The sequence below is a fragment of the Cupressus sempervirens genome, chromosome 7, assembly GCF_028749045.1.
Source record: "Cupressus sempervirens isolate cs-2001-9-10 chromosome 7, ASM2874904v1, whole genome shotgun sequence".
Lineage (NCBI taxonomy): Eukaryota > Viridiplantae > Streptophyta > Pinopsida > Cupressales > Cupressaceae > Cupressus > Cupressus sempervirens.
Window position 1 is genome coordinate 454,465,400 of NC_143124.1, and position 23,842 is coordinate 454,489,241.

Sequence of the window (23,842 nt, forward strand, 5' to 3'; positions counted from 1 at the left end):
TTATTAGGTCAACTTGAATATAATTTAGAATAATTAATATTTATTTTCTTAGGTAACTAGAACCAAAAAATAATTTGAATGAACTCAATATGCCAAAATAAGAAAATCCTTCTTTATCTAACCCTGCTTGGTAGACACTAACTAATAAATGATTTTCTTATGTTAACCAAGTGAAATTAGTTACCACTAAATTTTTACAAATTTCCTTTGGTAACTGAGTGAGCTTGGTTAACATTGGTTCCATCCAACATTTCCTTTATTATCCAAGTGAGCTTAATTAACACTCAAGTTCTGTAAACTTTCCTTTGTCACCCGAGTAAACTCGGTAGACACTGTCTTCTAAACTAGCCAAACTATGGAATGCTTGATGGAAATAGAAAATTATCTTCCATGCCCAAGTGAGCTCAACATAAATTAATTGGCAATGATATTCTCATTTTGTGTGACATCAAAGACAATACACAATTAATCAATTATTTCCAACAATATTATCTCTATTAGAATATATAGTCCACTGATATAACTCAGGGGGTGAATCAGTTATACAACTATCATCACAAACATTTAACCTTAAACAAAACTTAACCATGTGAGTAATATAAACTTAAACCACAACAAGATACTCATGCACAATTAACACTAGATATGTTAACTAGGGAAACCCTTGATCAGAACAAAAACCTTGGTGGGGATGGTACACACAAGATAATGTATTAATATAAATATTCCTTGTCAGAGGATAGAACTTGGTAGGATTCTATTACAAAATTTAGTACATATGAGTCCATTACAAAATTTAGTACATATGAGTCCCTATTAGGAGACTTTGGATCCCTATTAGGAGATTCCAACCTTGTTAGGATATGTGCCAAAGCTATTAGGATTTATGGAACACAACTTGACCCACTACCCAAACAACTTCAAGGTTAAGATCAAATAACCCTTTATCCACATGATCTCTATATTATTCCTTGTAGAATAATATAACTAAAATGTACTTCCTTCCTCTATCTCTATCCTATCGACCAGACTTATGCTCCTTTAGATCTTGTAACCAGATCTCATAATACACATGTAGTAATCCCTTGGATCACTTTTACACATTTAGTAAGCATTCTTCTCCTTCTCCAACTATACCCACTTGATCCTCTAAATCCAAGTCTCCTTACAAACAAGGAAAGAAACTTTGCTTTATACCACATCTTTATATTAATTCCTCGAGTCCAATTAATTAAAATAAGATAATTAATTAATTCAAAACATTGTTAGCTCATAGTCTATACAAAACTTCACATGTAAAACTATGTCTTGCACACATGTTGGCATCATCACATGACATCATTGGCTTAAAAATATAATGCAAATAGTAGAAATTGCCAAATAAATGCTCTATTTCTACACTGCTTCTAGTAAAACATGTGTAACTTTCGTACAACATTGGATCAAACATATTCATTTAAACCATGCCATTAGGACAACCTTAACAACATGTTCTCTACTACAAATCATCTAAAACTTGATTAGCTTTTGTGCATACTAAAATTATTGATTGCTATTCTTCCAATCTTAGCATAGTAACTTCTTTGTTGACATCAATGACAAATAAAGTTATGTATGCAACATATCAATACTCTTCAATGCTTAGTGTACTTCCCCAATCAAGTATCATCAACATTTATGCTAACAATATCCCCCTTTGGCATTGATGGCAACATAAATGAAAAACATCTAAGTTTCAACAATACTAAATTATACTTTACTGTTGTTTCTCAAATCCTCTTCATCAATATAAAATCTTCTGTAACACTATACTATTCTTCTTCTTCTTCTTTTAGGATTGGAAAAAAAATTTCATAGTAAAAAACTTTCAATACTTTTTGGCTTCATCTGTGCACTTTTAATTCCTTCTACACACTTATATTTCTAATTATGTACTTACATGAATCTTTCTAAATCTCCCTAAAGAGATAACTCTCCCCCATGTCAATCTTCTATCAGAGGGAATCCATCAGGTTGCTCAATGTAGACTTCTTCTTCAAGTTTTCTATTCAGAAAAGCTAACTTGATATCCATCTAATAAACCTTGAAGTTCTTGTTTTTTTTATAAGCCAATAACATCCTTACTACTTCCATTCTTTCAATGAGTGCATAGGTTTATTCATAATCTATGCCTTCCTACTATGAGTAACCTTTGCAAACAAGTCTAGCCTTATTTCTAACAACCTCTCCTTGCTCATTTATCTTATTTCTGAATACCCATTTGGTTCCTATCACATTCTTTTCTTTAGGTCTAGGAACTAATTCCAATGTCTCATTCTTCACACTCTAATCTATTTCTTCTTTCATAGCTTGAATCCAATGATCATTCTCACATGCTTCATTTGTGCTCTTAGGTTCCACTTGAGAAATTAGGCATAATTCTTCATTCACTTTGTTCCTTGTCATCACACCATTATCCTTGCTCCCAATTATCTACTTTAGATGGTGATTCTTTGTTATGTTTCTGCTAGAAGTAGCAGTTGGCATCTCAACTCTTATCTCTTCTCTAGGTTTGGATCTCTTATCTAATCTATTCTTAGTAGATACATCATTCTGCAAGTCATTTTTTAGTCTCAAAAAGAACTTCAAAATTCTGTCGAAAAATTCTAGAATTATCCTCTTCTTCATTAGAATTATAATCTACCATCTTCTCTTTAGTACCAAACTTTTCATCGATCCTTACATTTGTGCACTCAACTATTGTCTTAGTTCTATAGTTGAAACATCTAAATTCTTAGCTTTTCAATGAGTAACCTAGAAACATACCTTCAATGCTTCTATGATCAAACATACCAATATCATCATCTCTCTTTATGTAACACTTACTTCCAAAAAAATTGAGATATTTGACTAATGGTGAGTGACCAAACCATAACTCATAAGGTGTCTTTCTCATACCTTTTCTAATCTATACTATATTTAGAGTATATACTGCAATGTTAACTACTTCTGTCCAAAATTTCTTTGAGACATCATTCTCAAAACATATTGCTCTAGCTACTTCTCTTACTAACTTGTTCCTTCTTTCAAAAATCTCATTCTATTCAAATGTTCTAGGCGAAGATAACTATCTCTTGATTCAATTATCTTCACAAAATGTGTTGAACTCTCTAAAATTGAACACTCCTCCATTCTCTAATCTTTAACACTTAATCTTAACCCTAGATTGATTTTCAACTTTATTCTTGAATATCTTAAATTTCTCAAAAGCTTTAAACTTTTCTTTAAGAAATGCTACCCACACCATCCTAGTGAAATCATCAACAAAAATCATAAAGTACCTTTCACCATAGGATCCTCTAGTTATTTCAAGACCACTTAGATCTATGTGAACAATCTCCAATTTGTCTATAGTAGAGAACTTTTTGTGGGGAAAAGACACTTTCCTTTGCTTAGCCAAAATACATTCCTTGCAGACAATATTAGTACGCTTAATAATCTTAGGCAGATCTCTCACTGCAAATGTACTGCCAACCTTCACAATATTATCAAAGTTTATATGAAAAAATCTTCTATGCCATAACCAATTGTTATGAACCTTTCCAAACAAACATGTTATTTCAATAGGAGTCAACTGAAATACATTACCTCTAGATCTAGTTCCAATACTAATTAGCTTACCATCTTTGTCTTTGATAATGCAAGTCTTCTCTATGAACTGCAATAGATATCCCTTGTCTACCAACTATCCAACACTTAAAAAATTATGTTTCAAACCATCAAAAAAGTAAACATCATCAATGTATGTTTTACCATCAAGAGTAAAAGATCTAATCCCTATAATATTATAGGCTTCACTTTTACCAACTCTAACAATACCTCCATCATGATTTCTAAACTTAACAAATTTATTTATATCACCAATCATGTGATGTGAACATCCACTATCAATTATCCAATCCAATTTCTTCTCAACTTGGGTAACTAGAGCTTTGTCTTCTCTAATTTCTCTATCAAGGTTATCTTCCTTAATAGCCACAAATTCTAATTCATCATCACATTCAATTTGATCTTTTTCATCAGATTCTTCATCCTTGTTAGCATATAAACAATTTATATCCTTATCTCTTCTAGGCTTGAATTTTCATCTAAGCCTTTTCTCAATTTTAGAACACTTAAATGCAAAATGACTATATTCATCACAAGTCTAACACTTAAAGATTTTCTTACCATATTTTTCTCTTCTTACCAGAAGGGCTATTCCTTCTTCAATCTTCTTTTCTTCTTTAGATCTACTACTACTGGCAAAGTCTCCTCTTGTTCTTGTGCTTCTTAATAGATTAGGTAAAATTTGCATAATACTAAAAGCTATCTCAACTTTGGTTGATTCTCTAGACTGTCTCATTTTTTATTCTATATATTCTAATCTTCCAAGAAAAATTTTTGTTGTGAAATATTTTGTGTAGGACATTACTAGCTAAATCTTTTGAGTTGTTTGCTTAATTGGTGGTGATAGACTTCTTAAGATCTTCTATATAACCTCTGTAGAACCAGAATCAGTATGCAAAGAACATTAACAAATAAAGTAAACGTTCACAAACCAAAAACTAAATTCACATATATTCTTAGACTAAGAAAGAAAATAAGAAGTGCAAACCTCACGAGAGAAAACACTCCATGCTTTCTTGATTCTGTAGATGTGTCCTTTTGCTGTGGATGTATGCTCAAGATGCTCAAAAGCTGCTTCAATGGAGATGGGTAATGGCAAATTGGTAGCTTTGTGAGCTCTCAATTTGGCATTATAAGGGTATGGTTGATGGCTTTGGTTCTCAAAATAGCATGGTAACTTTAGCTCAAAGATTGTTGATGAAATGGCTTGGGATGGGATTCAATTTATAGGCTAAGGGGTAGAGGGATGGAGGGCTTAGATGCAAGGATGGATGAAGGCTTAAGGAGGGCTAAGATGCACTCAAAGGGGAGCACATGGATTGTGCTTGTTTAGCACCAATGGGAAGGTGACACTTGTCACAAGGAGGATGAGTGTGAGAGGGTAGGGTTAAGGGTTGGTTAAAGTCATGATGAGTGGGGTTGAGTATGTAAGAGGGATGTAAGAGGAATGAGTGTGGAAGAGGGAAGAGTGTGGAAGATGGGTGTAAGAGTCATGAGTGGGTTTGTAAGAGTCTTTTATGTTTTGTAAGAGCACTCATGACTTAGTGGTTGGGTTTTTTGAGGGGAGACTTTGTTTTGGATTAGGAAAGTCTTAAACTTGTTTAAGGAATGTGACAACATTAGGGGGTGGATTAGGCTTGGGTTTAGGATTAGATTAGGGATGTTAGAGATGTGCAAGTGGATGGCATTAATGAGGGTGGGTGAGTTAGTGGCTAAGCTTGGTTAGTATGGGTGGATGGGGTGGATTAGGCTAAATGGAGGATTAGAGATAGGTTAGGGTTTTTTTGAATTTGAGGATTTCATTTATCAAATAGATTTATTTAATAAATGGGGATTTTTGGAATTAGATAGGAGAAAAGGATTTAATTGATAAATAATAGATTATTTGATTTATCAATTAGGACTATAGATGATTAATTAAATCAATCAACTAGGGGATGACAAAGGATTAATTAAATAAGAATTTAATTAATGATGCCTTTAGAGATGGCTAAATTATATTACCAAAGTAGTGTAATCAAATTTAGGTGTCTACAACCTCATCATCATGTTTAGTTCCACCAAGAGATCACATACCTGCAAAAAATTCTAATATTCTTCCTACATAATTTATGATGGATTCATCTTCCATCATCTTAGCATCTTGAAATGTGTAAATCCAACTTTTTAATTTCATTCTTTTTGCATTATCATCAGCATCAAAAGTAACTTCTAATGCTTTCCAAATTTCATGAGAAGTTTGAAATGTCTTTACCTAATTGTATTCATTCTTTGGAAGAGCTAATAGTAGGGTTTTTGTGCTCTCATGTTACACATGAACAAATCTCTTTCACCCTCACTCCATTCCTCTAGTTTTGATTTTTCTACAATTTCCTTCTTAGCTTTTCTCAAAAGAAAATATTGTAGACCCATGCATAGCATATGAGTCTTCATTTTTTCCCTCCAACTATCATAGTTGGCCCCATCGAATCTCAGACTATCTTTCCTAAACATATTTTCCATTTATCTCCAAAAGTTGTTAAGCCTTATCTTCAAGGACGAGATGCTCTAATTCCAATTGTTAGAATATATAGTCCACTAATATAACTAAGAAGGGGGGTGGGGGGGTGAATCAGTTATACAATTATCATCAAAAAAACTAACCTTAAACAAACTTAACCATGTGAATAATATAAAATGAAACCACAACAAGATACTCATGCACAATTAACACCAAATATGTTAACTTGGGAAACCCTTAATTAAAGTGAAAACACTAGTGGGGATGGTACCCACAAGATGATGTACTAATATAAATATTCCTTGTAAAAGGGTAGACCCTATTATGAGTCCTTGTTAGGAGACTTTGAATCCCTGTTAAGAGATTCCAACCCTGATATGAGTTGTACCAACCCTTTTAGGATTTGTGGAGGATAGCTGGACTGACTACCTAAATAAATTAAAGGTTAAGATCAAAGAACCCACTGTCCAAATGATCTCTCTATTATTCCTTTTAGAATAATAGAACTGAAATGTACTTTCTTTTTCCCTATCTATCCTATCAACTAGACTTCTTCTCCTTCAAATCTTAAAACTAGATCTCATACTATGCATTCAATGATCCCTTGGATTGCTTACATGCATTCAGTAATCATTATGCTTCTTCTTGAGCTATGCACTAATACTTCACATTCTTCTTGATCCTCCAAATCCAAGTCACTTCACAAACAAGGATAAAACTATTCCTTTATACCATATCTTCATAATAATTCCTTGAGTTGGCCTTAAGGGTTTCCTAATTAATCAAAATAATATAATTAATTAATTCACAATACTGTTGGCTTACGGTCTATATTAAACTTCACACATGTGAAACCATGTCTTGCACACATGCTAACATCATCACTTGACTATTCTCTATCACTATTATCTACACATCACATTCATTACATCTTGGCTAAAAGATATAATGCAACCATCAAAAACTACCAAAAAGATGCTTTGTTTTTGCATGACTTCTAGTAATACAAGTGTAACTTCCATACAACATCAAATCAGACTTAGCCCTTTAAACCATGCCATCAAAAAAACCTCTGGAACATGTCCTCTACTAGACATCATCTAAAACTTCCTCAACTTATATGGATACTCATATTACTAACAACTATTCTTCCAATCTTAACAAAATCATTGCTATGTTGACATCAATGACAAATACAATCATGAATGCAACATATCAATACTCTTCAATGCTTATGGTACTCCCCTAATGTAGTATCATTAGAATTCATGCTAACAATATAAATGTAATATGAGAGTATATATGATTAGAAGATGTTCAACATTTTCATATTACATTTGATATCATGAGTATTGGCCTCCAAATTATCAAAAGATGATATTCACGAATTACTCAATAAGGGTTGATATTACATATTAAATCAAGAGTATTGTTGTCCAGATTATCTACACATAAAATTTATCGAGTACTCAATGAGGTAGTGGCCTGTAGAATATCAACATATGATATTCACCAAATACCTATTATCTATCTATCTAAACAACTCATAGACCTTCAAGTGAAAGACATATAACATTTAGTTGTTAATTTTCAATAGATAAATCAAATCTATATATAAAAAGTTAAATTATCATAAGATTGTCACCTTCCTATAAATTTTGAAAATACAAGTAGCAATAATTTAAAATTTGTAACTTCCTCATGATACACAGAGGGGGTAGTTCCATTAGAATCATACAATGACACATATGGACTTTCAGACTCCCTCTAAATATCAATCCTCTAAGTTCCTCATTCAATAATTCTTTTAGTCGTGCATTAAACTCTCTCTAAATTTGATATCAATTCTCTTTTTTCTTGTGTATTATTGGCAAAAAATTTGTCTTTAAATAAAAGAGCTAAAAAAATATTCTATGCCCAAATCTCACAAGACAAATACAATTTTCCAATAGTTGAGGAATTTCCATTTCTTCAATTCCTCTTTGAATTTTGGTAACGTTTAGCTCCCTTATTAGATTTTTAATCACAACTACCTTTAAAATAATAATAACTTTTAACTCAAAAGTAACAAGGCTTCCCATCTATTATTAGATAGAGGGAATAATATAAATAATAGAAATTAAATGAACACAAACACATAGGCAGGAGAGAACACATTTTCTCTATTGAATCACATTTCAAACAATAATAAAAACTAATACATATTCACAATAAAAAATAAATTTAAAATCAAAATAATTTCAATAATTCAATATTGATTGAATGCTAAATCAATAATCAATACATTCAAAGCATACATCTTTGAATATTCAATTATTCTTTTTCAAAAAGAATAATATTGTTTAGATATGATACTAGAAAATTTAGAAAAACTTGCAAAACTATAAAATCAAGAGAAAGTGGTCACAACTTGATAACCATTAAAAATTGCCAACCCTTATCAATATTGAGTTTCAAACCTAAATAGAAAACTATCTGAGAATCTCCCTAATAACCCAATTCTCTGATAGTTAGAACTAGTTATGAAAACCAACATGAAAATGGGTACACAAACCTAGAGTTTAACCTTTTAAAACCAAAAACTAGAAAGTTTTGAAAGAAATTAAATAGAAAAACATTAATCATTTGCTGATTGGTCAAGTGGTTCCTCTTCTTCCTCATCTTTAGCATCACCTTGACCACATGCCAACTTCCACATTCTAAACGCATTCATGAATTTAGTCATGGTGGTTGTATTTAGGTTCTTGATGCTCTAAAAATGGTTCTTCGAAATATCTTTGTCTAGCTTCATTTTGTTCATAGTGTCCAAGTGACTAGGGAGTTGTAAAGTGAAGATTCCTGACAACACTTCACTTTTAGCTACCTTGGAGAAGTTGAATGATGTGAGCTCAATTTTTTATTTTACAAATTTCATGTTCTCCTAATGTTGTTTGACCACGATCTCTACATCAAAACCTCCTTCTTTAAGAGGGCTAGGGAAAGTTGAGTCAATGGACTAAAATTCCTTGCCTATCTATTCTAGTAATACAATTAGGTTCTTGATGCTCTAAAAATGGTTCTTCCAAATATCTTTGCCCAACTTCATTTTTTTCATAGTGTCGAAGGGACTAGAGAGTTGTAGAGTGAAGATTCCTGACACTACACTTTTAGCCACCTTGGAGAAGTTGAATGATGTGAGATCATTTGTTTTTTTACAGATTTCATGCACTTCTCATCTTGTTTGACCATGATGTCTAATCAAAACCTCCTTCTTTAAGAGGGCTAGGGAAATTTTAGTTGATAGACTAAAATTCCTTGCCTATCTATTCCAGTAATACAATTAGGTTCTTGATGCTCTAAAAATGGTTCTTCCAAATATCTTTGTCTAGCTTCATTTTGTTCATACTATTCAACTGACTGGGGAATTGTAGAGAGAATATTCCTAACATCACTTCACTTTTAGCCACCTTAGAGAATTTGAATGATGTGAGATCAATTTTTTCTTTTATAGATTTCATCCACTCCTCATGTTGTTTGACCATGATCTCTACATCAAAACCTCCTTCTTTAAGAGGGCTAGGGAAAGTTGAGTCGATGGACTGAAAGTCCTTGCCTATCTATTCCCAAATCTCACAAGACAAATACAATTTTTTAATAGTTGAGGAATTTCCATTTCTTCAATTCCTCTTTGAACTTTAATAAGGTTTAGCTCCCTTATTAGATTTTCAATCACAACTACCTTTAAAATAATAATAACTTTTAACTCAAAAGTAATAAGGCTTCCCATCTATTATTAGATAGAGGGAATAATCTAAATAATAGAAATTAAATGAACACAAAAAAATAGGTAGGAGAGAACACACATTTTCTCTATTCAATCACATTTCAAACAATAATAAAAACTGATACATATTCACCATTAAAAAAAAAAATCCAGCATCAAAATAATTTCAATAATTCAATACTAATTGAATACTGATAAAAAATATCCAGCTTCATTTTGTTCATAGTGTCCAAGTGATTGGAGAGTTGTAGAGTGAAGATTCCTGACAACACTTCACTTTTAGCCACCTTAGAGAAGTTGAATGATGTGAGTTCAATTTTTTCTTTTATAGATTTCATGCACTCCTCATGTTTTTTGCCAATGATCTCTACATCAAAACCTCCTTCTTTAAGAGGGCTAGAGAAAGTTGAGTTGATGGACTAAAAGTCCTTGCCTATCTATTCTAGTAATTTCTTGAAATCATTTTCACATGATTTCATTATTGAGATGACAAAAGTATAATTGGACACCCTCCAAGTTATGTTTTACTCAGAATCTAAATAAGCCCTGCATCTACATGTTGTAATGGGTTCTCTTGGAGGAATTTTTCTAGTCCAAAATCTTCTATTTCCACTAATTAAGACACCATGGATAATAGTTTCTTGACTTCTATTTTCCATGTCCTAGATTGAACATGAGATTCATCAAGTGCAATCCTAGCTAGAGAAATGATCTCATGTAAATTCCACATGAGTTTAGTAAATTGGCTCGTTAGCAGGTTAATCCAACTAGACATTGCAGATGTCATCATTTTCCCTTTCTTTAAATCTTCTAACAATTGCTAATTTTTAGGGGCAATGGAATCAAAGGCAATTTGTTACTAATTATCAGGAATTGAGCTTTTTCCTTTCAATGAATTTATATACTCAGCTAATGCACTATTTTTAGCTTTTAGCTTTTTCTTCTCAATTCCATCTTTTTGTGATTATGGCACAATTTTCTTTGTAGATGCCTCTACGCAATGCTCTTTTGTCTCACGGTTCATTACCCCTAACTATGTGTGTGTAATTTCAAAGTTTCTCAAGTCCAACTTGTCAGCTTCCTCTTTTTGGTGATAGGTGGCTACCTTGGCTATGCTTCTCCCAATCGCACTATCAAAGATTATCTTGGATGTGCTTTTGGTCCTTTTGGATTTTAGGGACTTATTATTAAATTTACTCACATTGTCAACAACTAGGAAAGAAACCAAAACTAGACTGCTTTTTATGTTCACCGAGACCACAAGCCATTCAGGAGTGATAGCATCTCATTGTGATTTAGTAGCTTTTTCTAGGGTAGCTGCAATCTACATCCTTGGAAGAGATAAACCCACAGTCATTTGAACTCTCTGGCTATTATTAATGATCTCTTTACCTTGGCCTTTTTCCTATTCACCATCAGCTTGAATAACCTAGTGAAGAGTTACTAGCACTAACATTTTAGTCTTCTTGCTTGAATGAGTTTTTTTCCACAAGAGGGGGAATTATGAATCTTCTTCTCAGAAATCCTTGATGACCTTCTCCTACCTACAATTGTAAGACCAACATTAGAAACAAGATCAACCTAGACATTAGCACATGTGTCTATTTTCCATTTCAGCCAAGACTTTATCTTTTTAGTCACATTTATTGTTCTCTCAAGAATATTATCTTCCTTTCTAGAATCCCAATATATAGCAAGGTTTACTAGTTGAATTTTTTGGAGAACTAGGATGTTTGTCCCATCTTATTCTATATTTTTAATATCTATATCTAATTCAATTTAAAAAGGTGAATTTGGGAAATGGTGACGATGGATAAACCCCTTCTCTTCACCTCTAATTCACTTGTACAATCTTCCCAAAAACCTTCCATAGTGGGTATATGTATAGTCTTTACCTAAGTATTAAACAAGCTATGGATAATTCCTTTGTTGTCAAAGTTTGGCCTAGCCTAATAGGAACCAAAACCAAATTTAGCCAAGTTAGAACTTATACACTTTTTGTCTTCCATGCATCCATATGTCAATTTTCCTAGCTTAGGTGGGAAATTGATAACATTGGCCTCTTCGAATGAGAATTTATTTATCATAGAGACTAATTGCCATGCCACTTCTACTAAGATGAAACAATCGAAGGAAAATCTTGGAAGACACATAGGTTCCTCATCAAAACCTCCTACTCTCGTAAGTGAACATTAGGAATTGGATGTAACCTTGAACCAAATTTATAGAAAGATTCACTCCAGATTTTTGTTATGACATTCCTATAATCACTTTCTTTCTCAAAAATTCTAGCTGCAAACAAGGATAGGGTAAGGTCAACAAATTGCTACTCTTCCAGGTGAAACAAGCTGGATACAATCTCCATATTGACATTCAACAAAACACTTCAATCCTTCTTCAATATATTTCCTTTAGACACATTTCCCATATTTATACATTCTTGAATCAATTATGGGCAACAATAAGCTGGCGGGGAAGTGGAAGCTATGAGAAAGTTTGTATCTAACACTTTAGTGGAAAAAGGTTTGGCTAGTCTTTTGCACAATATTTCTGAAACACTTCCCAAATCAACTCCTAGCAAGTCTATATCAGTTATTATGGGGGACCTACATTACAAACTACAAGTTTTCCCAAAAGGATGTAGTGTAGACTTCATGATTTAGGAGCTTTACTTTGAATTCAAAAGCAAGGAAATAACCACAAATATGATTCACTTAGAAGGTAGGAGAAAAATAACTAGAAAATACAAGGATTAACTGAAGAGGGAGGATTGTTTCAACTACGGAAGAAGGCTTTTTTTCTCCATTTTTCCTACAACTACTTATTTTGAGCAAGAAAAGAAACTTAATGTGTTTCTTTTAAAGGGGAAAACTTTCTTTTATATGCATCTCAAAAAAGAGGAAATGATCATTAGTTGCATAGAGGACGAAAGTAATTTCTGCATGCTATGAAGGAAAGATAATGGGTAAATGTAGGTGCTAACATTAAACTGGGAGGCAAGTACTTCAAATAATTACCCCTCTTTACATGTGCCAAATCTTTATTTTTGCACCTTAAAATGAAGGCTCTAATGTGATCATTAATGGTAATTTTATTTCAACCATTTATTTTTTGTAATTACTTTTTAGATCATGATGTCACTCACTACCATGTCAATCATGACAAGGAAACCAGCTATTGTGTATCTTATATACCATGTGTATACACGACATCTTAAGTGGGTCCACCAAGAGATATTTCTTTGAGGAATGAATGAAACATTGAACTCGTGAACTAGTTCCTTTGTTACAAAGGGTTCAATGTGGCTTAGTTTTCTTTGAGCTTGGTACAAGTGGTACAAAGGCTTCAAGGATTACAAGAAAACTTACCTATTAGACCAAGAAATCTTCCAAACCTTACTATGATGGTGCTTTGGAATAAATCACTTTTGGTTAAGGTTGGCAAAAAAGGAGGACATGGTCAACAATTTAGCTTGAGGGAAGATATACCAAAAAAAAAGAACTTGGGTAGATATGAAAATGTTAGTACAACTTCTTATTTAGATCTGACTCTTGGTATTACTAATGGTTCAAACCAAAATTTTTGAAATGAGAGTAAACAAAAAATAAAGAATAAAATTGGTGACTCTAAAAAACATGAACTAACATGTATATTCACCTATAATTTTAAGTTTCAACACTCCTTCCATCATATTTGATTGTGTTTTATCTCCACGGGTTTCTATGCTAAATATTCTATATAAGCTCACATGTATGCTCATGCAAGTCATATGCTTAGGCTTGCAATCATGTTTGAATTTCCATTAGAAAGCTTCCAAGAAACTTGCATTCATTATATTTGCAATAACCTATAAGAAACTACTCAACAATAGAGGATGGTATTAATTAATCTTAAGAACTATATGACATCAAATTTATTAAGGGGTCATTTAGCATTAATACATTCATTGGCAATCAAAAAGCCTACTTAGTGGTGGTGAAGATTATGAAGTAATATCAATACTCAGAGAAGGGGATTTGATCTCTTGCAATATGACCTATCACTCTTGGAAAGATACATAAGATAAACCATCAATGTACACAGATAATTCTCACATAGAGCAAGATAAGAGAATAGAAAATAAAAACAAAAATTCTAGCCATTGATAGAAGTAGGAAAACTTCTCAAGCATGACAGGATATGAAGTTTGTAAGCTCTTGTTTAGTACATAGAATGAGAGATATAGTTACAAGAGAAAATAAGTGCACACAATTCTTTCACACATCTATGATAACAATGGTAATTTACTAATCAAGAATATAATAAGTTATTGAACAATGTTTTTGACAAGCCACCTACCACTTTGGAAAACTAGATCTAACATTCTTAGAGAAGTATAGATCCTAGGTTATGTGTAGGGTATCCAACTAAATTCAGGAGAAATTACACCCCCCCCCCCCCCCCCCTCCCAAAAAAAAAAAAAAAACTTCTTCTCTATTGTGGACAAGATGAAGATCATGGAGTGCCAAATTAGACACTATTGCAATAAGGAAATAGAATACAATCCTTTGTTGGATGATGGTGTAGAATGCTTCCTTTATTCTTGAGTTCTTTTGAAACAACATCACCCCACTTCAACCTACAAATTGCAAAGAATGTCATATATATTACTCCCAATTTCATCCAATTTTCTAGCCAAAATGTGATAACAACATGGTTCTTGAAATTATTAGAGATGTGATGAAATTGGAGAATCAGATCCCTATGTTTGTTCTAGTTGAAGTACTCTACATGGAGATAAATTCTATGGAATTAGCCTAGGACAAAATTGGCATTATACTAAAAGTAGTATTTGCTAACAAATACTGACCTTTTGAGGTCTAGAAACAGGACTCATATTCTATTGTTGTATCGCTTATCTTGTTTTCAGAAAAGATTATGTTTAAGAAAATGAAAGGGAGGAATTATGGAAGTCATGGCCATAGCCATTAGACATTAGGTTCAACCTTCCATCTATAGTGAAACTAAGGAAAGAAGGAGTAAAGTTCATTTATTTTTCTTCCTCTCATCATCCTAAATGTTAAATTGAATGTATTTATTTGAGAGCTTATTGCATTCTAAGTGTATTCTCCATATTATAGGGTTACAAAATTGACGGAATACACCCAATTTATGAGTGATCTGATGCAGAACAAGAAAGGAACAACTATGATGAGAGAAAAGGAGATTTTTGTGGGTAAGATTTGAAATTCTTCATAATTAGTAGGTCTATTTAATTCATGTAATCAATAAACCTCCTTTTTAGAGTGTCATTCCATTACATAAATGAGGAAGAGAATTGAGAAAGCATGTAAATCAACATAAAAAATGGAGGAAATCAAAATAGGATTAGACTTGAGAATGATTGAACTTATATTACTACATATTTCCATTTGTAGAAAATTTCTTATGAGGCCTCTTTAGATGATTGAGAAGTGAAAACAATGAGGGGCTGGTTTTTTTTGACAATGTCATTAGAGTGGGTCAATTCTCACCATTTTGGAACATTCCTAAAACTTGAAACCAGTATTTCATTAGTCCACCTATAGCGATAAATTTAGTTAGGCCTTTGGGGGATTCAGCAAGTCTTGAATGATGATTGTCATGATTTTAAATGGGTTGGATACCAAGATTTTTGCTCATATCACACCTGGCTCAACTTAATAGAACTGCAATCAGCCAACCTATTGAACAATCCATATCCTATGAAGCAATTTTAAAAATATATAGTGATTGAAAATAGAAAACAAAGGGCATAGTCACAGATGCATAGCCATGGATAATGCCATGCTAATTGCTACATATCATCACCTCCTTACTACTGTTGGCCACAACCACGACACCACATTCATATTTTTTGAGAAATTTTGGATGCAAACAAACAAAAAGGACCCAAAGAATAAAGCCATACACCAATGAAAAATAAGAAATATTGAATCTCAAAATTGCATAAAATTGACAAAATTGAAAGGAAGCTAATTTTGTGGGAATGTTTTTGATATTTCACATTTTTTTAGGAAAGACTTAATGCAAAAAGTCTCCCGAAAACATAAGTTCCCTTCTTTAGGTGGTAGTGACTAATAAACTTTTAGTGTTATAAAAAAAAAAGTCAAGATTCATTACAATTGGCACCCTTGAAATAGAGTCTTGCTTTTTGTTTGTAGTTATTTATGGGTATTTTATATGCTTGATGAATATATTATGTCTTTCCTTAGGGTTTGCCTAGAATCAATATTTCCTATATGGTATATATACTATTTCTAATACTTATGATTTCTAATATATCTAGTGTTACAATTTACTCATGATTGTCAAATGTAGAACTCATGCACTCTCATGCTTCAGAGTCTTTATCTTATAATTAGGCTCTAATACCATGTTAATTTTGAAAGGATCACATGAAGATGTAATAGTACTTCATGATATGTGTGTTCCAAGAGCAATAATATCTCTTTATATTTTTTATAAGATATGGATAGAGTTATCCTTTTTATAGGACATGTCTTTTCATTAATATTGAATTAATATAGTAGTTTATTATTTTATTGCACACACACATACACTTATATCACATTATGTATATAATATATATAACTTCACTTTAGTCCAATGAGTTCATCCAACTTAAGATACCAATCATTAACACACACATATTCACAAAATATCTACCATTTTGGCTATCTATAAATATTACCTCATGAAATGTCAACCATCAATGTGAGATCTTAACTACATAATGATGGTGAGCTGTGTAACTATCCATCCTTATCATATCACCACCATAGAATGATATTCACCATGGCTTATGTAGATTGTAAACACACTAGTACAAAAAAAAGCTCACAAATCTTCTCACATGGTGTTGTCATCACATCACACACATGACATCCACCATGAACCACATGAACCAGTGATAATAAGTGCTTAAACATCAAGTCTTTCTACAGGAGAACTATATTTTAAGGGATTATACCTCAAAAGAAATTATGTTAGATAAAAAAGTATTGGAAAATCCACATGATAATGTGACTCCCTATGCAATATATACCTACCTTTCAACCTTAATATCTTTGTGTTCTTATGATAAAATGTTAGACTTATTATAAATATAATATAAATCTTCTAATATCATCATCAATAGTTTCTTATCATAAAATTATAGACTCCCTCTAAACGTGAATTCCTTCTCTTGGATGAAATATCTTTAGAATCCAAATCAATCTAAAGACATTAATTAATTATTTGTTTCTTTCTTATTGAGTCAACACAAATCATGGTAGTAAAAATTTCAATCTTATCTACTCAATGTGACATAAAAAATTATTTATCATTGATATAATTAATTTATACATACATACATAAATACATACATGCATATATATGTATATATGTATGTATGTGTATATATATATATATATATATATGTATATATATATATATATATGTATATATATATGTATATGTATATGTATATGTATATGTATATGTATATGTGTGTGTGTGTGTATATATATACATGCATATATATATATGTGCATATAAATACATATACACACACACATATATACATATATATACATATACATACATATATATACATACATACATATATAAATACATACATATATATATATACACATACATATATATATGTATGTATGTATATATATGTATGTATGTATATATATCTATGTATGTATGTGTATATATATGTATGCATGTAGATACGTATGTATGTATGTATGTATGTATATATATATATATATATATATGTATGTATATATATGTATGTATGTATGTATGTATTTATATATATATGTATGTATGTATATATATGTATGCATGTATGTATGTATGTATGTATGTAGGTATATATATACGTATACATACATATACATGTGCATATGTAGAAGTTGAGACAACCAACTTCATAATTCACCAAGAACACCTGCATGCAAAATAACCTGTAGCTAGAAGGAAGTCAAAAAGGAAAAGGTGAAGCTTGGAAAACTTAGTAGAATAAGAGAGAAAATGTATTCCAAGAATAGTGAAAAAAATTTACAAGAGTTCAACCTTAAAGGTGAACAAAACTCTAAAGCCTAAGAAAGCTAGGTTGCACATTAATAATTAATAAAAGAATTAATTATTAATGCACCTAAGAGAAAGCTCAAGCACTAAAGAGTAATAAATTAACTAATTAAATCATAATGATTTAAGTAGTAAAAAAAAAAATTACTCTAACACCCCCTTAAGTCAAACATAGCAGAAAAGCTAACCTAGTACAGCTATGAAAGTAGGAAATGGGTACTTACAATAAGGCTCGATTAGGTAGCCAATAAAAGAAAAATCTCTCTAAACCAATGACAAATGAGAAAACCCAGTGGAAAAAACTCATCTCAAAAAAGAGATAGAAAAAAAAAACAAAAAAAAAGGAAATGGCTTGAGAGACTCTCTCAAAACCATAAGTACAACTAGCCCCCCCAACCCCCACCCCCCATGAGAGAGAGAAGAGACACCAAAGCCCGCCAGAATGATGGAGCCCCTGTAGAAATGATCAAGCCAATAGATCTCCAATGTGCAAGAAACAAAGGCATAGAACAAGAAAACCCCTTAATGAGATTGGAAACTAGAAGGCCTAACTGATGCTAAAAGGAGAAAACATGAGGATCCTAAAAAGGAATACCTAATGTAGGTGAGTTGACAGGGGTGTTGACACTATAATGAAGGAGGAGATGAATATCCTCTATAGAATCCTCAATAAATGCACTTGGAGGCTCAATGAATGGTGCTGGAGGTAAGGCAAAGCTGAAGTAGAATTTTGCTGAAGAGAAAAGACCTCAACATGATGTGGTGTGGTAGTCAAAATAGTGAGCTCAGGAACAATACAAAGGTTCAAGTATCCTGACTGCAGCACATGATACTCTCACGAAAGAGAACAACTATGCTTCGACAATGGAGATGATAGACCAAAGTATGAGGTGTAGAGATGGGTGGTATGATCAACTACCCCTATAGTAATAAGGCCTTTTGTTTCTCTATCTTGAATGAAGACTAAATCTACAACGAACTCAGTTGTCTTCCCTGATCCACTATGTGTAATATGATAAATCAAGAGAAGGTTTGTAGACAAAGATGGAACATACAATATATCATTGAGTATGCCACCTTGAATGCCAATTGAACCTTTCTTGTAGATTGTTAGGGAAGTTTTATTCTCCATGAGAATATGAGGAATGGGAGAAGCCTCTATAGTAGAGAAGACCCCTTGAGAAAATGCCATATGGTTAGAAGCACCAAAATTCAATATGCAAGGGACTTGGGAAGGGGTTGCAATGGATGCCCACAATGTAGGACCCCATCGAAAATTTGGTGTAGATGTTTAAGATATAGAAGAAGACTAAAAAGTAGACCCTTGTGAGGTAGAAGAGGATGGGGAGGAAACAATATTCTTTTGAAGAAGAGCTTGCAAATCTGCAATTTGTTTATTGTAGCCATCAAATCTCTTCTAAAAACAATATGACTCATCAAGTGGTCCCTTCCAATAGTAGGAACATGTTGGAATCTCAGTCTTTTGTTTCTCCTTCTTATAAGAAGATGATGGGCCATAGAGTGTTGAGAAGAGGAATCTGATATCTACTTTGGCTTTTGCTTCTATGTACCCTAATGTGTCTTTGCAAGTAATGCCTATGACTGTGAACCTATAAGTGAATCCATTTGAGTGAGCTTGGACTGCTCACACGTTAGCCTATCACAAAATATCTCAAAAGAGGGTATAACATGTCATGCACCTAGTGCATCGTTAGTGGAGTACAAGGTAGAAGTTGAAATATGATAAGGACTTTGAAGCTTTGAGAGTATCAGAAAGATACACTCATCATCTAACTTTGTCTTTCCAAAAAACTATGAAATAAATCAAAGAGACTTTAAATTCATCAAGAATTCCTCAATGTTCATGAATAATTTAGGTACCAAGTAGGTGAACTCTGTATCTATCTGTAGAACCCTAAATTGATTCATTGTGCCAAACAAGGTGGAAGACTTGCCCCACATGGCCTTAGGTGTAATCATACCATCCAGGTGAAACAATAACCCATTTGAAATATTTAGTACAACGAGGCCCATTGCCTCATCCATCTCATTTTTCTACATAAGAACCTCATAAGGCCTCTATAGAACTAGCAAAGCCATATTGAGGCATGACCATAACCCCTTTTCCACAAGCAATCTAGTCATTGATCCTTTCTAATTATGGTAGTTTTGAGGTGTAAGGAAGGTGACAAAAGAGTCCACCATTGAGAGAAAGTAGACAAAATTAGAAGGTTCATTTATCAATTAAATTATAGAAAGAAAAATACACCCCCTCCCCAACAATGTATAAATTTATTCCTTGTATACCAAAGATACAACTAAGGAAAGCATAAAAAACTAGAAGAAGATTTGGACACAAGATGCAATGAGGTGGGAAACTGAAGCCTCTACTTAAACACCAAAAATAGGAGCTCAAAAAATCAAGTCACAAAATGGAACCAATATCATCATCTCTGGGTTGGAAACAACTTTTCAACGATATTTTTTTATAAATGGACACCATATGAAAAAGATATGGCTAAAAAACCAACTGGTCCTCCAAAAAATAAGCTCTCTGGAAAAATACAGAGATGGGAAAATTTTTGATGACCATATGACTATCAAGTAACCATCTACTGGAAAAAAAATCCAATCGTTGCAAAAATTACAGGTCACCAAAAAATAATTTCAGCCACCAGATTGTCGATGTCACATGCCAAGTTGCGAGAAAAAATTTGATGACCATATGACTATCAAATGACCATCTACTGGAAAAAAATTCCAATCACCAAGAAAATTATAGGTCACCAAAAAATAGTTTAGGCCAGCAGATTGTTGATGTCACATGCCAAATTGCTAAAATCAATGGCCAGTGGTGGTGATTGGGTAGTAGAGGTAATGGCCAAGTGGCATGGCCATGATGGTAGTGGTAGCGAGTTGGTGGCATAATAGTAGGGGTAGAGTGTAGGCTGGGCCACAAAGGCACACCAATAGGGGAGGAGCACAAGCTTGGTGTAGGTGGTGTATGGGTGGCATGCAAGTAGGGCACTAATGGCGCTCCCAAAAAATGTGTTTAAATGATTTTTTTTTTTTTTTCCTCATCTTCTAAGTAATATGGCCTAGGAGAGGAAGAAAAATTTCCCAGAGGCTACTATGGCCAAAAATGACAAATTTTATATGGATTTAGACTATACTAGGTGTTCTGAGTGTAATGGTAGCATTTATTTTTTCTCAAAGTGAACTAGAAAATAGTACCTCCTCCAAATTGAAGAAAATGAACCACAAAAAGCTAGCTTTTTTTCCTTTAAGTCACGAATTCAAGTTCTCCAAACCAAGAAAGAGTAGGGAACCTCTGATACGATGTAGATGTTGAGACAACCAACTTAACAATTCACCAAGAACACCTGCATACAAAATAACCTATTGGTGGAAGGAAGCAAAAGAGGAAAAAGCAAAGCTTGGAAATCTCATCAAAATAAGAGATAAAATGTATTCCAAGATAATAAAAAACAATTACAAGAGTTCAACCTTAAAGGTGAATGAAACCGTAACTAAGAAAGCTAGGTTGCACATTAATAATTAGTAAAAGAATTAATTATTAATGCACGTAAGAGAAAGCTTAAGCACTAAAGAGTAATAACTTAACTAATTAAATCAAAATTATTAAAGTAGTAAGAAAAAAAAATATTACTCTAACAACCCCCCTTAAGTTAACTGTAGGGGAAAAGATAACTTAGCACATCTATGAAAGCAAGAAATGGGTCTTGGCAGCAAGGCTTGATTAGGTACCCATTACAACAAAATATCTATAAACCAAGGAAAAAGGAGAAAACCTAGTGGGAAAAACTCATCTCCAAAAAGAGATAGGAAAAAACAACAAAAAAAAAGAAATGGCTCAAGAGACTCTCTGAGATACCATAAGTAAAACTAACCCCCGTTGCCCCCCTCATGAGAGAGAGAAGAGACACCAAAGCCCCTTAGAATAATGGATCCCCTATAGAAATGATTGAACCATTGGAACTCCAATGTAGAAGAAACAAAGGTAGAGAACAAGGAAACCTTGGAATGAGATGGGAAACTAGAAGGCCTAACTAATACTAAAAGGAGAAAATATGAGGGTCTTAAAAAGGAATCTCCAATGTAGGTGATTTGATAGGGGTACTGACATTGTCATGAAGAAGGAGATAAATATATTTTGTATTATCCTCAATAAGTGAACCTAGAGGCTCAATGAATGGAGCTAGAGGGTTAGACAAAGCTAAAGAAGAAACTTTATAAAGAGAAAAGACCTCAATAGGATGTGGTGTGGTAGTCAAAATAGTGATTTCAAGAATAATACAAGTTTTCTAGGTGCACCACACGATGCTCTCACGAAAGAGAAGAACTATGATCTGACAATGGAGATCATGGACCAAAGTGTGAGAAGGTGTAGAGATGGGTGGTATCATAAAATTTTCCTATAGTAATAAGGCTTCCTATTGCACTATACCGAATGAAGATTGAATCTATAGTAAACTCAACTATCTTCCTTGATCTGCTGTGTGTAATCTAATAAATCAAAAGAAGGTTTGTAGATAGAGATGGAACATAAAATACATTATTGAATGTGCCATCTTGAATGCCAACTAAATGTTTCTCATAGAATTTTAGGGTATTTTCATTCCCCATGATAATATGAGGCATGTGAGAAGCCTCAATAGTATAGAAGACCCTTTGAGAAAATTCCATATGGTGAAAAGCACCTGAATCCATTATCCAAGGGACTTGGGAAGGGAATGCAATGGATTCTTGTAGAACATGACCCTATCCAAAATATGGTGTAAATTTTTAAGATATGGAAGAAGACTAAAAATTAATCCTCTATGATATAGAGGAGGATGGAGAGGAAACAGTGCTCTTCTAAAGAAAAGCTTGAAAATCTACAATATTTTTCTCATACCCATCAAATCTCTTCTAAAAACAATGTGACTCATCATGAGGTCCTTTCTAACAATAGGAACATGTAGGAATGTAAGTCTTCTATTTCACCTTCTTAGAAGAAGATGATGGGCCAGTAGAGTGCTAGGAAGAGGAATATGATATCTGCTTCAGCTTCTCCTTCTATGTACCCTAAGGTGTCTTGGCAAGCAATGCCTATGACTGTTAACCTATAAGTGAATCTATTTGAGTGAGCTTGGATTACTCATGAGTTAACCTATCATAGAATGTTTCAAAATTGGGCATAACATATCATGCACCTTGTACATCCATAGTGGAGTCGAAGGTAGAAGTGAAAATCTAATAAGGACCTTGAAGATTCGAGAGTATCAGAAAGATACACTCATCATCTAACTTTTTCTTTCTAGCAACTTGTAAAATAGATTGAAGAGACTTGAACTTCATCAGCAAGTCCTCAAGGTTGGTGAATGATTCAGGTATCAAGGAGGTAAACTCTACATCTATCTGTAGAACCCTAAACTGATTCATTATGCCAAACAAGGTACAAAACTTGTCCCACATAGCCATGGGTGTAGTCACACATCGATGTGAAATAGTAACCCATATGAAATATTTAGTGCAATGATGCCCATTGCCTCATCCATCTTATTTTTCTACATATGAAAATTTGATAAGGACCAAAAAAAGATGCCTCCTTGAAATTGAAGAAAAAAACCATAAACTCTTTTTTTTGTTGTTTCAACCTCTCTAAGCTAGGCACCAGGAGGGAAGCTCTAATGCCATGTAGAAGTTGAGGGAACCAACTTCATAGTTCACCAAAAACACCTATTTAAAATATAAACTGTAGCTCGAAGGAAGCCAAAGAGGAAATTGTGAATCTTGGAAATCTCTGTAGAATAAGAGAGAAA